The sequence below is a fragment of the Puntigrus tetrazona genome, chromosome 12, assembly GCF_018831695.1.
Source record: "Puntigrus tetrazona isolate hp1 chromosome 12, ASM1883169v1, whole genome shotgun sequence".
Taxonomy (NCBI): domain Eukaryota; kingdom Metazoa; phylum Chordata; class Actinopteri; order Cypriniformes; family Cyprinidae; genus Puntigrus; species Puntigrus tetrazona.
This window is the reverse complement of record NC_056710.1, coordinates 139,851-152,350: the sequence shown is the minus strand read 5'-3', so window position 1 is coordinate 152,350 and position 12,500 is coordinate 139,851. Positions and strand designations below refer to the sequence as shown.

Here is a 12,500-nt window from a genome sequence, read left to right as displayed (position 1 = left end):
CCCGGCCATCCAGTGCAGTGGCGCGTGGTCGGTAACCAGTGTGAACCTCTGGCCCAGGAGGTAGCACCGCGGCTCTGGGACTGCCCAGGGCCTCCTTCTCCACCACAGCGTAGTTTCTTTCAGCTGCGGTCAGCCTCGGCTGGATGCTCCCTCCTTCCTGGACCTGGGACAGGACGGCGCCCAATCCTGTGTCAGAGGGAATCAGTCTGCAGCCGGAAGGGGAGTTAAAGTCAGGGCTCTAGGGACAGCCTCCAAATTCATAGGGGTTGGCGTCAACAACAACGAGATTGGAAGTGGCAAGGGGCGGCGAGCGGTCCTAATCCCGACCAATTTCTTCAGTAGGTTGATGTGGAACAGCTGGTAAGCTCTTTGTCATCAGGCTGGCGTAAGCGATAAAGTAACCGGTCCAATTTCCAACACTGTATATGGGCCCTGCCAGGTGGCCTAGGAACTTGCAGGCAGCTGTGGGGCGAGGACTATGACTCGGTCTCGGGCTGGATCTCCGTGTAGTTGGGCTGCCTGGTTGTAATGGCATTGATAGGCCTGCTGCGCTTACTAAGGTGCTCCTGGACTCGGTCGATTCTTTCCCTCATTTCCTTAGCGTGTTCGACAGTGGTCCGATGGGCAACCGGCTGCTGCTTCAGGACTCCTCTGCCATGTCCAGCTTGAAGAGGAGCTCGAACAAGGTGAAAGCCGTTTCATTCCTGGGGAACTTCCCGAATCCCGAACAGGACATATGGCAACATGAGGTCCAGTCGCACCTGTCCTCTCCGACCACTAGTCACACATCTGCTGCTTCAAAGTCAGGTTAAAGTGTTCAACCAGCCCATTAGTCTGGGGATGATAGACAGTGATCCTCAACAACTTCATCTTCAGCAGCCAGCAGAGGTCAGCCATTAGCCGGGACAAGAAGGAGGTACCTGACTGGTCAGGATCTTCACTGGGATGCCGACTCAGGTGAACAGCAGGAACAGTTCCTTGGCAATGGATTTGGACTTTTGCTTTTGGAGAGAACTGCGTCTGGATGCCGGGTGGCATAGTCGACAATCACCAGGATGCGTTCACACCCCGGGCAGATTTAGGCAGACTTAGGGATGGGGGCACCTGCCAGGTGGAGCAGGCTTGGCAGAACCGCTTCACAGATCCATTGAGTGGTGTTGGCTGCCCCTAGGTGACCTGCCAAGGTTCAGGATGGTTCCCAGGATCGTACAAAGCACCACAAGCCGTGGGTTTTCACTGGCGACGCAATAGAGCAGTAAAATGCCAGGACAATAAAATTGTATGTTATAGCCTATTGCAACACGTCAAAGATAAGGTTTTGATTTTAAGTCAATTCACACTAGATGCTTTTACCCAAAGGCATAAACCTGAAGTATGACTGTGTTGAAGAGGACTCAGAAGCCGTCAGAACACAGAGAAGTGTGTGTGTGTGTGTGTGTGTGTGTGTGCAGTGTTTACAGTCCTGCAGGAGACTCTGGCTCCTCATGCCTGTCTCAAGCTGTCTCATGCCTTTCTTTGTGCTGGAAATGTGGAGCGTTCTGTGCAGTAAAACAGTTTCACGTTGTTGCCTTGGTCTCGCTCGCATTCCTGCAGCTAGGAGAGCGGCTCGAGACCAAGGCTGGAAAACTTTTGCCTTAAAAAGTCTCAGACATGAGCGTGCTATTCTTAGTTCATCTGTTCTATTTCTGTGCTGCACGCTCTTAAAGGCACAGTCCGGGCCGATCAGGAGGTTCAAGCTAACAAGAGCACTGAAACTGCAGTCAATAGGCTGCAATAGAATCAAATTATTATTCTTTATATATATATATATATATATATATATATATATATATATGTAAGGGTAATTAATGGTTTGCCGTGCATTAAAGTATTTTAGTATTTTTAAAGTATAGTAAAGAACTATCAAAAATATTATAATATTGCATTTAATTCTGAAAAGTAACTTTTGCATTAGTTACTTTTTATAGAAAAAAGTAATCTGTTACATTATTTGCGTTACTTTTTCTCACCAGGGCTGGGCTTGCTTGTTTGTTTTTAATATAAAAGTTATATTTTGGTAAATGCAAAAGCCCTTTCACACCAAAAGTGAAATGAATCTGGATTAGGCTGAAGGAAATATGAATTCACAATTCGCTATTCAAACAAACCTGTGCTGTTTTCTGGAAAATAACATGGGAAGAAAATCCAACACTCTTTAGAAATTACAAAAAAAAAGATTTTAAAGTCATTTTTGCTTATTAGCTTAGAAACAAACACTGATTAATACAATGGTATTATATGCATACACTTTATTTGTCTTATTTAACATATTTAGTTCTTGGATTTGCGTTATATGTTGGGTTTGCATTTGACTGTTTTGCTTCATTTTGAGCAATACTGAATAGCGAATATTTGTGATCATTTTGAGTAGAAACTAAATGGGTTTCAGGAAAAAACCTGGCAACCTTTTCTCCTCTGCGCTAACTCCCAATTTCTCTCAACCTGGCAACATGAGAGCTGTCAGTCAATAAACAGGAAAAACATTTCTTGTGCACAGAAAAGTAATGTGTTACACTACTTTAAAAAGTAATCTGATTACATAACTCGAGTTATGTGTACAGCTGTGGCATTGACTGTTCTCTTCAAGATATAGTAATTATTGAAGCTTTATAGTCATATTTGTCATTATAGTTCTGGTCGAGTTGTGTGATGTTCTCTTTCCTCCGATATTTGCAGCCCGGAGCCTTTGGTCAGACAGGTGAAGAAGACTGGATAAGCAGGAATGACTTTGACATCTTGAAGGTGATCGGCCGAGGAACCTTCAGCGAGAGTGAGAGGGTTTGTGCTGGTTCTGTTATGAAAAAGATGATTATGAGTATATTGACTGATGAGTACATGTGCAGGTGGCTCTGGCTCGTGTGCGTGACACACAGCAGGTCTGCGCTCTGAAGATCATGAACAAGTGGAACATACTGACAAGCGTGGAGAGGTAACCAGCAAAAAATAGATTCCTAGCTAACAAAAAGATGTTCTGAGAACATTTCGCTAGCGTTGTGAAAATGTTATTTAAGTGTTCTCTGAACTGAAAAAACTTTAAGCAACATTCCATTTTGATCATTTTGTCATGTTTAATATTTCATGTTTAATATGAGAATGTTACATTTGAATGTAATGCTCTGAAACAAGTAGCATTAAAAACATTAGTTGAATGTCCTAAACTCTTTTAGAAATATAATATACCTTGGAAAATGTATAAATAACATTTTTGTGCTAATATTTTGAGAACATTATTATTCATTTGAAATAAGCTAATACAATAATTTAATTACTATTTGGTAAGAAGTCTGGGGCTTTGTTTTTAAGAAGATTATCTTCAAGAATTTGGCGCTTCTTAAGTTAATAAAAAGATATGAAAAATTTAAAAGATATGAAATATATTGTTCATTTTTTTTTAATAATAAGGCAATGCAAAATTTTTCTTCCTAAGGCGTGAATCTGGCGTTGAAAGAATGTTCTGTTAATGTTACTGAAAGAATGTTTGTTAGTAACTTTGAGAGAACGTTAGCTAATGTTCTGAGAACGTTTCCCCTTAACCGGGTTTAATAATACGGTGTGTGTGTGTTCAGGACGGCGTGCTATCAGGAGGAGCGAGAGGTTCTGCTCAAAGGAGACCGGCGCTGGATCACTGAACTACATTACGCTTTCCAGGGCGACGATTACCTCGTACGTCGCTTCACACAACCGACTCACTGATTCACTGATTCACTGATTCACTGATTCACAGCCTGACCTGTTTCACTTTCGTTTGAATCAGAATGTTATTAGTCATGACCTCAGATCATAATTCACTTCTCTAACTGTAATATTTAATGTTTAATAACATATTGGTGTAAGAAAAATTAAAAAGTAGGCCTGGTTCATTGTCATTTGGTCTGTTCAGACAAGCTTTCATAAAAACACACAAAACACGCTACAAATCAATAAAAAATAGCACATATTTATACATGCATGTGGTGTTTAATACCGTTAAAGTATTTTTTGGTATGTAAAAGTTTGACATGTTGTGAAATCTGAATTGTTCTGATCTGAATCAAATGATTCGTGAATCTGCGAAAAGCCATATATGTTTATTTAACTCATAAACATGTACGATTATGATTAATTAGAACGATGGTCACATTTATAACTTAATATTCTGAAATGTTCAGATGAGAAACGGCTAATAATTAATGAAGTTAATAAAGTGAATTAAGTGAATGAAGTTCTGATGTGAATCACATGATTTTCAAAGTCACTTGAGGTCCTGATCCTGAAGATGTAGTCCGTCCAGCGACTGAAAATAAAAAGTCATAGGTTCTTTGTCTCAGTATCAATAGTATTGCTAACCTGATCTCAATCAAATGATTCACAAACCCATAAGAATGTTCTATTCATCTATTGGTGGCTTGTTAAAACCAATAAATCGAACATGTCCCAAAACACACTACAGAAAACCGTTTTTAATTATTTCAAATCTGATGTTTTGTAATATTTGTTATGGTATTTGTAGCAGAAACTAATAGATGTGCGCACACACACACACACACACACACACACACACACAAAGATTCATTCAAAGTGACTCAGATGATTCAGTTTTTGTCTCATGAATCATTTTCAGTTCTGTGTGTTCGTCTTTCTCTTGTCTCTCTTCTTCTGCTCTGCAGTATCTGGTCATGGATTACTATGTCGGTGGAGATCTGCTGACGTTGCTGAGTAAGTTTGGTGATCGGATCCCGGAGGACATGGCTCAGTTCTACCTGGCCGAGATGGTGGCGGCTATCGATTCAGTCCACAGACTCGTTCACGTGCACAGGTATCCGTACTAACACGAATCAGTGTGTCTAAACATGCATAAACATATACGTTACTTCATTTGAATACACACACACACACGCATATGATTGGATAGTATGCAGTATAGGAATCTTCAGATGCTCAACTTGATGCCTGCTCTCTTTCACAGAGACATCAAGCCTGACAACATTCTCCTGACGGCAGAAAGGTCACGCTCGGTTGGGGATTTTGGCTCCTGCCTGCGTCTGGAGGATGACGGCCTGGTGATGTTTGTGAGGCGTGAAGCCTTCATTCAGTGGTGTGTGATTACCCGCCGTGCTCATGTGTGTGTGTGTGTGTGTGTGTTGTTCTCAGGTCCACTCGTCTCTGGCCGTGGGGACTCCAGACTATCTGTCTCCAGAGATCCTGCGAGGGCGGTGGAGGCGGCGGAGGCTCTGGCTCTGGAGTGTGATTGGTGGGCTCTGGGCGTCTGCGCCTCACGAGATGCTGCTGGGAACCACACCTTCTCGCCGAGTCCATCTCCGAGACCTCACGCCAAGATTATACACTTCAAGGTAGAGCTGGCGGGTGGCAGAGAATACGATTTTGAACTAGTAAATCTTGACAAGTCTACACGTTTCTACTATCTTTTTTGCTTTGAGAAAAACCACACACTGAGACTCACAGATCTTGCTCAAAACATAAAACTTACTTCACAAGCAACATTACTTTTAACTTTACAATTACTTGCACTAAAATGACTTTAGTTAAACATCACCTGTGTGTGTGTGTGTGTGTGTGTGTGTGTGAGCACGTGTGTAAGTGAGTGTGTGTGTGTGTGTGTGTGTGTGTAAGTGTGTGTGTGTGTGTGTGTGTGTGTGTGTGTGTGAGCATGTGTGTGTGGGTGTGTGTGTGTGTGAGCACACGTGTGTAAGTGAGTGTGTGTGTGTGTGTGTGTGTGTGTGTGTGTGTGTGTGTGTGTGTGAGCATGTGCGTGAAGTGAGTGTGTGTGTGAGCACGTGTGTAAGTGAGTGTGTGTGTGTGTGTTATCAGTGACCGCTAGTGAGCTTAAAGACTCTTCCTTAAACACCTTTATTAGTTTATTCTTCAGTACTGTATGCTTCAGAGCTTCCTCTTTGGTGAAAAAGAGTAAAAAACAAGTCTGTTGACGTCAGAAAGTTCAAGGTGAGCGTTCCACGTTTACACGTCAGTGACAGCTGGAGGAAGAGCTGAGGAGGAAGTAGAAGAAACGATCAGCACGCAAACAGACCGTACCTTCAACATAACTAACATTTACTTTGAATCAAACGGACGTAGATCTCCTCTGATTCTGTTTTAGTGGTTTCAAATAGCTTTTAATATTCAAGAAACGTTTGAAATCCACAAAAGCGGTAATGGCATTATTGTTCACAAATGTTTTCAGTATTTCTGGATTTAAATATTCAAATTTGCTTTCCAAAAAGCGGCGATCAAATGAGCGTATAAAACTTAAACTAATCTTTTAAGCATGCAGTTAAATTGTTTCAGGGAACTCCTAACGATTCAATCAACCCTTTAAGATGAAAATGCAACAAGTGATGGATGAAAAAGTGTGTAGCTCTGTCTCATATTGTCATATATTTATTATTTTGAGTAATATGTTATACTTTTCCACCATATTTTCTTCAGATTAAACCGCTTTTTATTTTTCTGGGCTGTGGTGAAATGTTTTTGTGTTAATTATTGTTTGTCTTTTAGGAAGTGCGTTTCAGTCTACAACAGTAATATACTTTTTTTATTTTTATTTTTATTTTATTAGTTATAATTCCTTCAAGCTAAACTGAACTTTTAATTTATTACTACTACTACTTGTTTGTAGCACTATGTTTGTGCATGAACATGGATTGATGGATCTGTCTGAACAGGATTATTTTGACTTTCCTCCGGGGTCGGAGGTGTCCGAGGAGGCACGGTCCCTCATCAGCGCTCTGATCTGTGACAGGAGCGAGAGGCTGGGCTCACGGGGCTCCGGGACTTCAGAAAACACCCGTTCTTCACAGGTTTGGACTGGAGTTCCCTTCATCTCCTCCTCCTCCTCCACGTACCGTCCGATGTCTCCGGCGCCACAGACACCTCCAACCGGCGTGCTGGGCGACTGCCTGAGCCCACGGTACGAGCCTTCAGATCCGCGCGGAGGCGGAGAACCTCGGCGTGATCTGGCTCTTCTGCTCTTGTGTTCAGGAGAGCCTGAGCGGCGGCGGAGCGGCGCCGGTCGGGCTTCATCTGGCGTTTGTAGGATACTCTTACACAGCCACCAGGTTAGTGACTCTTCATGGCGGCTTTATCATTCAGCGCAGCTTTAAGATGTTCGCTCTGCTGCAGAGAGACGGGAGGCGCTGGACATAACCAGACACATCATGATGGAGATCAACCAGCAGCAGGAGAGAGATCTGCTCCACCTGCAGGAAAAACTGGTACCAATATTATATCGTAAAACCCAGAGGAAGTCAAACAGAGCACAGAATTTCCAAAAACAATCATGCTATTGAAGTTTAAGGTTTAAAATTATTCTGATTAAATCAAACCGGGGAGAAATTAGGCCAGGTCGGAGTGAGTTAAAACCATTAGATTATATATATAAAAGAAAGCTTTGGATTAATTTTTATATCCATTAGATTATGTGCTGGGAATGCGTCACATGAAATTCAGAAGTGGGTCCAACGATTGTTTTTGAAATGCATTCATATATAATAACAACAATTACAAGACACGTAAATACATAACATAAAATAGGCGGTTTGTTGAATTATCACGAATACGTAGGAGTGAGTAATTGCACTAAAAGCGATATTGTAGTAAATGAAAAATTCACTTTTAATCCATATATATATATATATATATATATATATATATATATATATATATAATATGCCCTTTCTCAAATCAAGCTGTACTTAGCTTCTTGGCGGTGTGACATCACACAGGCACAAGCCCCTCCCACACTTGTTGATTGACAGTGTTGTTTTATCATAGCTCCGCCCTCAGTGAGCTGTCATCAGTCCTTCATTGTTTCGATGCAGACAAAACGGCTCCTAAGAGACTGAGGCGCTTTATTGTTGGATGAATATAGCAGTTGGTGTTTACTCCTGAAATCTGAACCCGCTGAAGAAGTGCTTTTGTTTTTGAAGGGAATGCGTCTATGTTCAGGTGAATCATTCGCTTCACCTCCAGTTTTTATGCTTTTTGCTTGGATTGCATTTCCTAATGTAGTAAGTTCTTTGGCTATATGGCTCAAGAGAACGGCTCGGGGCGGGGCCAGTGGAGCTTATTAGCATTTAAATGAACATGCACTAAAACGGCTCGCTGTGAGTTGTTTCTGACAGGGTAAAAACAGGGTATTGTGTTACACTACCGCTGAGAAATTCGAACCAATGTCATGAACTGGGCCCTAAAGAATCATATCAGTTTGTGTAAATTTTGTGTGACCTTCATCTCGCAGCAGTCTGAATCAGATGTCGGTGTGAACGAGCTGCAGAATCAGGTGTGGCAGCTCAGAGAATCCGTCACCGCTGAGCTGATGTCACTTCCTGAACTTCCTGCTGAGCCAGAGGCGAGCAGAGGGACACACACGCTTATGAGCTGCAGCGGTACAACAACATACACTCAGCTATCACAGTCATATCTGTTCATAAATGCTGTTGTTTAATATGATAAATAAACTCTTACAGTCAAATCTAATAATAAACGCTGAAAAGGGAAGCCAAAACATTTCCATCTGGTGGCTGGCTACAGTATGGCTCATAACTATGGCTTCAGCTGAATTACTACTACGCTCAGACTTATAGGGCCCAAATGAATTACTACTGCCCGGACTCCAGCTCTAAATGAATCACTACTGCAAATCGAACTATATACAAATCACTACTGTGCAGACTTGAACTCTGAACAAATCCTTACCTGCACAGACTCCAACTCTAAGCGAATCATTACTGTGCACTCTCAGACCCTAAATTAATCACTACTGTGCAGACTTGTTACCTAAACGAATCACTATTGTGCAGACTCAGACTCTGACCGAATCACTACTGCGCAGACTCTGATTCTAACTGAATCACTACTGCACAGACTCAAACTCTAAATAAATCACTACTGCGCAGACTCAGACTCTAAGCGAATCACTGCACTGTGCAGACTTGTTATCTAAGCGAATCACTACTGCACAGACTCCAGCTCTAAAGCGAATCACTACTACGTAAGCTCAGACTCTAACTGAATCACTACTGTGCAGACTCAGACTCTGATGAATCACTACTGCGCAGACTCAGACTCTAACTGACTCACTACTGCACAGACTCAGACTCTGACTGAATCACTACTGCGCAGACTCAGACTCTAAACGAATCACTACTTGCGAATCACTACTCACTACCAGACTTGTTATCTCTAAATGAATCACTACTGCACAGACTCCAGTTCTAAACTGTGCACAGAATCACTGCTGCTCAGACTCTAAATGAATAACTACTAAATGAATCAGACTCAGACTCCTAAATGAATCTCTGCTGCACAGACTCAGACTCCCTAAATGAATCACCACTGCGACTTGAGACTCCAGACTCTACTGCACGAATCAGTTCCTAAGCAACAGTGCAGACTCAGACTCTAAATGAATCACCACAGCGCAGACTCAGACTCTAAGCGAATGACTCGTGAATCACCGCGCAGACTGCACGGATCTCAGGCGTAATTGGTGACAGTGGCCATATTAAGAGATGTTTTGGTTTCACGTTTCTGGCTTCTGGCTTTGTTTTTTTTTCTGTTTATAATGTGTGTGTGTGTGTGTGTGTGTGTGTGATTGTACTGTTTTTCAATATAATTTACCCATTCAACAGGTTTTACTGTAGTATTTCAGACTTCTGTCTTAGTGAACAGTGAGCAGGGGATGACTGCGCAGGGTTGTTGATGTACTGCTAGTAAACACAGCGCTGTTGATGTTCTCAGGCGTCTGCACAAGGCCGAGCACAGGAACAGAAGAGCTTGAGCAGGAGATGACCGAACTGAGAGAGAGATCCTCAGACTGACCGCCGGCAGAAACCAAGGTCAGGAACAGGCTGTGATCTGGAATTAGCAGTACAGATGTCACGCTGACAGATCTTCAGAGATGTGTGTGTAATATTATCTATACAGTGTGTGAAGCTCTCTGCCTGAGAACAGAGATAAATATCGCGTCCCGGAATAGATAATGAAACACTGCAGAACAACTGCAAGTCACATGACCAAGTTCATGACAGACAAATAATAACTGATTCACTGTCTGCTTTGTTTATGACACTTACAGTGAAGCCAAAGAGATATTCTTTATGAAAGTTATGACTTGTCTACACCCCTAAAGCGACTCGTTTAAACACTCTATCTACATCACAGAGTGGGTTTATTTGCATAACTCCGCCCAAATGTTTAATCAAAGAAAGAAAGGCTGGGCTATTATTCTGTCTGTAGTGTTGCTGCGGGCGCCATGTTCGGAGGCGCTGTGTTGCGTCATGAAACTGAAACTACTTTGTGTTTAAAAGAGGACCACGACTAGCTGGCCAATCAGAGCACACCTCGCTTTTTAGAACGATGAGTTTTGTACAAATAGACTTCTCGTTTCAGGAGGCGGGGCTTAGAGGGAGAAACAATAATGTACAGGATGTGGAAAATAATGAAACTTAAATCTCATAAACACATTGCATTACACCAGACACACAAATAATGTTTTTAGCCTCATCATACGCCCCTCTAAGACTCTAAGACAGTGTTTTGTTTGTGATGAGACAATAATGTCTCAGAAGGTTCTTACACATCTTCTGACTGTGTTTTGAACTTAATGATTCTTTGTAAACCTGCGTTCATGCATGATGTTTCACCCTCACTCACGCTCGCAGGCTCACAGCGGCATCACTGTGTGAGTGTGTGTGTGTGTGTGTGTGTGTGTGTGTGTGTGTGTGAATGTGTGTGTGTGAGTGTAACAGTGTGTGCAAGCATGTGTGTAAATGAGTGTCTGTGTGAGCATGTGTAAAGCGTAAGTGGAGTGTGTGTGTGTGTATGTATGTATGTGTGTGTGAGTGTGAATGTGTGTGTGTGCAAGCATGTGTTTAAATGTGTGTGTGTGTGAGCATGTGTGTAAGTGGAGTGTGTGTGTGTGCGTGACCAGTGAGCATGTGCCTGCATAAGTGAGTGAGTGAGTGTGTGTGTGTGTGTGTGTGTTGGCTGAGGCCAGTCTAACAGCTGTTTCTCCTCCGGTCACAGAGCTGTGTGTGTGTCGGTGTCTGGGCAGTCAGGACTCCGTGTGGGACGTAAACCTCTCTTTAGCACTGCATCTCTCATGGCTGGTGTCACCTGTATCTGTTGTGTGCTGATCTGTGTGTAATTCCTACACGTGTCCGTGGTGTTTGTCTGAAAGCTGACTGGACGTCCCTGATGTTTGTAGAGCTCCGTGACGCCCCTGCCTGCCATTACCCGCTAGTGACGGCCCTGCACCGACACCTGGTGCTCTTCAACAGGGTGAGTGCACTCAGAAGCGTCACGTGTACTCTGTATATTATGTATATATACATGCACACACATATATTTTGAAAAACATATATTTACATATGTGTATATTTTTATAATGTATGTTATATATAAATATAATGGATATCTTCTTAAATGTATGCATGCATTTGTGTGTATATAATGTACATAATGCATAGACGTATACACAAACAGGCAGCCTACAAACTCAGATGTGTCGGAGTGTGTAATCAGAGAGTGTTTGATTGACAGGTGCGCAGGCCTCAGGGTGAGAGTGAGTCGTATCTGCTGGTCTGCGCTGAAGGGACTGAACTACAGCTGTGGGAGCGACGCGGCAGCGCCGATCTGTGCTGAAGAGCACTAGAGAGTCGCAGTCTGATCTCTTCTTCTCCGCTCTTCAGCTCCGGTCTATAAAGCCTTTCAGCATCACGGGCACAGAAAAGCTCACAGCCAGGACTCTGATTCACGTTTACAAGCGTTTCCAGCTCCATATTCGATTGCGCTCATATTCTGAAATATGCCGCTTATATACAGAAATATGGTTGTTTCAGGTCTGCTGATCTACACGTGTTATAACACAAGAGAGTCCAGATGCTGCCGCCGGTTCTGCAGTGTGTGCTCAGTTATTATTTTTATTAAAACTTAAACACGGTTTAATTAGAGACCCTTCGAAAAGTCCTAAAACTCTGACTCGAACTGGAAAGAGTTGTTCTTATTTGATTGCCACTTCACAAATCAGTTTCCATTCCTTAACATCTATAGCTAATTATCATCACCCATAATTCTGTGCAGTCTGAGCATGTGACTCTCCTTTCAGGTGATTTTCTGAATGAGGTGTTTACATGCAGCTCTTTTCTCTGAAAACCACCTCATCCCTGAAGAACGAGTCAGAGGACAACGATACAGAGTCTAGGTCAAAACGATCAGATTTTCTTTTTAGCCCAGAATGTTTTCATGAAGATATTTAGTAAATTTCTTAAGGTAAACATATAAAATCTTCATTTTATATTAGTGATATTCATCGCTAAGAACTTCATTTTGCACAGCTTGAAAAGTGGTTTGCATTTTAGATCGTTCTGCACATCCAGATTTTCACATCGTTGTATCTCAGACAAATATTATCCGATCATAACAAACCAGACATCAGTGGAAAGATGATTTATTCAGCTCTTATG

General features: G+C 42.3%; 1 pseudogene; it reads left to right on the top strand.

The window, feature by feature from the left end:
• LOC122355755 overlaps window positions 1-11,679 on the top strand; it is a 15,293-nt pseudogene extending 3,614 nt beyond the window's left edge.
• The last annotated feature ends 821 nt before the right edge of the window (window positions 11,680-12,500 follow it).